The sequence below is a fragment of the Hordeum vulgare genome, chromosome 3H (assembly GCF_904849725.1).
Source record: "Hordeum vulgare subsp. vulgare chromosome 3H, MorexV3_pseudomolecules_assembly, whole genome shotgun sequence".
Classification (NCBI taxonomy): domain Eukaryota; kingdom Viridiplantae; phylum Streptophyta; class Magnoliopsida; order Poales; family Poaceae; genus Hordeum; species Hordeum vulgare.
This window is the reverse complement of record NC_058520.1, coordinates 585049616-585052917: the sequence shown is the minus strand read 5'-3', so window position 1 is coordinate 585052917 and position 3302 is coordinate 585049616. Positions and strand designations below refer to the sequence as shown.

At 40.2% G+C, this 3302-nt stretch overlaps 1 long non-coding RNA gene across 1 annotated transcript; it reads right to left on the bottom strand.

Annotated features, from left to right (window-relative positions):
• Positions 1-1020: 1020 nt before the first annotated feature.
• LOC123440798 lies at positions 1021-3095 on the bottom strand. Its single transcript, XR_006630360.1, has 5 exons — positions 3008-3095; positions 2691-2822; positions 2557-2613; positions 1508-1625; positions 1021-1131 (listed from the first exon to the last, which is right to left on the bottom strand). It is a non-coding gene; the product is annotated as an uncharacterized LOC123440798 (long non-coding RNA).
• Positions 3096-3302: the final 207 nt, after the last annotated feature.

The window sequence follows — 3302 nt, the reverse complement described above, 5'->3', positions numbered from 1 at the left end:
ATCTTCCAAAGAATGGCGTCTTTTTCCCTAGAAAAATGAAGGAAAGAGTAATCTTGTTGTTTTTCTTGATTTAAAATACTTGATAGTAACATTCCACCATACAGACGGACTTGAGTGACCAAGATCACACATTTTGACATGAAATGATAGTAACTTAAAATGTACACCGGAAGTATAACAAAACAGCAGGTAGCAACTCAAAAAGATTCAGATGTTCCTTCATGCACTTTCTCTTGAACTCAACCATGTCTTTTCTTTTTATACCATTAGTGCTCCGAGGAACTTAAGACTTCAGAATGAGGCCTAGGCAGTGATATGTGCATCACCTAAATGAGAGAACAGCTAGAGAAGCATGAGGAGCCATTGCACAACCTTGATCAATGGTGCCAAAGTGTCTGAGAAGCCTCATGATCAGTACACCAGCGACGCACGACATCCCGGACAAGCTCATGACGATGGTAAGGTAGTAAATGAGTCTTGAAGTATGTCATGGCTCTTGTGTGGCCATAACCTTCCCGAGCGCTAGCGGAGCGATGCAGGCGAGCGAAGCACCGGTGACGTCCATCATCTCATTCTCCCTGTCATAGCTCTCACGGAACTACAACCCACATAGCACTGGTGGAAGTAGCCTGAACACCATGCATGAGAGCGGTGCTAGGACCATGTAGAGCCTGGCTTTCGACCACCTCCAAGCTTGAGTGAGTAGTGGCCGAACTTCTCATTTGTCATCATTCATGACTCGGTTGTCTCGCAAATCAGTGATATGTTATCCACAAGAAAATGACATGTTAGTTTTTGGAGTTTTGGATACCAGTTTTCTGTAATGGTCACTAAAATATTTTGAAAATTCAGCCAGGAGAGAAGTTCTTTACATTGTGAAAAATCAGAGGAAGTCCACCAATAAGGTTGGTTATGCCAAAGATGAAAGTAACTCACATGTTTTGGCGCCACTTGATGTTGCTGTTTAAACAACGAAGATGTTGGTGACTGACTGTCTGACTCCACTAAGCCTTTGTATACTGACTTTCAGTATCCCAATCATCCCTTTGTTGTAGTCTAGGAGTAGACGGATTCACATCTTCAGAGACTGACAACACTACATTTGTTGCTCCAGGAATCCGAGACTTTGGTCTGTCGCCCATTCACATGATACATGGTATAGAAAAAAATGGTGTTCACATACACAAGAGAGATTTAGACGGCATGGAAAATAAAGGCAGCAAGTTTCACAGAATTGGTTGTTCTCGCAAGTTTGTTTGTTCAGTACATTCATGTGAAACTTATATTAATAAACTTATTAATGACATGCAGTGCAGAACTGTGGAATAATAAATCTAAAAGGAAAATAATTTGGCATGTTACGATATTTGTCACAACTGGGCTGAAAATGAGCCATTATTTGCAGTTCCGTGAGCATCTAAGCAAATTAAGTTACTACTGTCAGACTGTATCTCTGAATAACAGTCAGTAGCTGATGTATTCATGTTGATCACTTAATCGGACCTACCTTTGTGGCCAATTAGGTCGTGAGTTGGATCCATGATAGCTTCACCAGCAGGCATTTCATCGGTTACCACTTAAATCACCTCTTTCTTGAAGATTTCTGCATGCAATGTTTCTACTCTCTAGAAACACTCTATTTTTGTACGGGTGTAAGGTGGATTGACAAGTCCCTTCGTAGAAATTTAATGGCGAATAAACCCGAATGTGACAGTAGGTCTTAGCACACTTGAAGAATTTTCAAGCATCATCAGGAGCATTTTAAGCCAAATTCATGGTCAGGATATAAGATGTCTAAAATAATACACTTTCCCAAAATATTGCAAGACGCCTTGTTGCGGGAACTCTTGTTACAGATTGAAGAAATTAATGTTGAAGCAATAATGAGAGCTTTTCTGACCTGAGAAGCCCTTCAACATCAGAAGGGGCCTCGCAGTATGAGGGGGCATCAAGAGGGAGTGGCCCATTTTTCAATTAGTTTGTGCTACATAGCTGTCACATGAGGGGGAGAGAGATGTAATAGAAACTGAATGAAAGTAGAAAATGAGCATGATGCGGGCTCTTGCATTTTATTAGAATCTGGGTTAGTGCATAAACTGGTCAACCGTAGAGATAGTAGTGCAATCCGAGTCTCTCAGATAGTAGCGGTGACATCTGACTACTTAGATAATCCTACTTGCCACCACATCCTTATATAAGCTAGTGTTACAAAAAAATGGCAAATCAGAGCTAACAAAGGGCATACTCGATCATAGTGCAGTGCCACTTTCTATATCCCCTCGCTCATAGTTATTAAAAGGCTTTCAACAGTTGATCCTGGCTCCACTTTTACTCTAGCTTATCATTGTCGAACAATACAAGACTTTGATATGCAGGTGGTTCTTGCCTACTTTCATAGTTTTGTACATCTAAATGCCTAAAGCTACCACGACACGGTCAACAAACAGAATTTGCAAGTATTATTCTACAGTTAGTTAGCACATGGTTTTCAATAAAAAATGCAGGCAACAATGCAATTAGGATCTAATTCAAGCAGGTAGTCAAAAGCTTTACTACCTGAATAATCTTGAGAACATGAGGAGCCTTTAATGTGAAGATCCTTCGCAAGGGCCACTAAAACATACAAAGATCATCAGCATCATCTAGTACATGTGCAAAACATTCTCATATGAAAGTACTCTATATCTTACCTGCTGCATTTCTTCAATGCAGTAATTGGTCCACCTTTATCAACATCAATTGTATCGAATTGGTACTTCAGATCCGGTAGATTTTCCTCATTGATTGTACTTGTTAATGCTTGAATAGGCAATGATGCAATACTACAAGAAATCAAATATGAGTATGAATCATAAACTGGATAAACATAAATTATCTTGTCAATACTAAATCATAAACCGGAAAAACATAAATTATCTCGTGTATGTGTATGAATCATAAACTGGATAAACATAAATTGTCTTGTGAGTACTGAAACATCAAATTGTCTTGGGTATGTGTATAGTACCTCACCATTCACCATGAATGATAGGGAGAGGTTTGGGCCTCCGGCAAGCCTTGGCTTGGTTGACCCATGACACCCGGGCGACGCACAGAGGAAGGTAACAGAATTGATAGGAGAGAATAGGGTTTGGTCAGCTCACTGGGGACCAGCAACACGCCCGGATACCACCTAGCCTACTCCCTGTTTTGCAATTTCAAGATAATAGTAATATACTATGTACTGCACAAACTGCCCAAAAGGTGATATTTAGGTCTGACCGCCTTGAGATAAAGAATGATGTTAGCCGAGTTATAGCTAC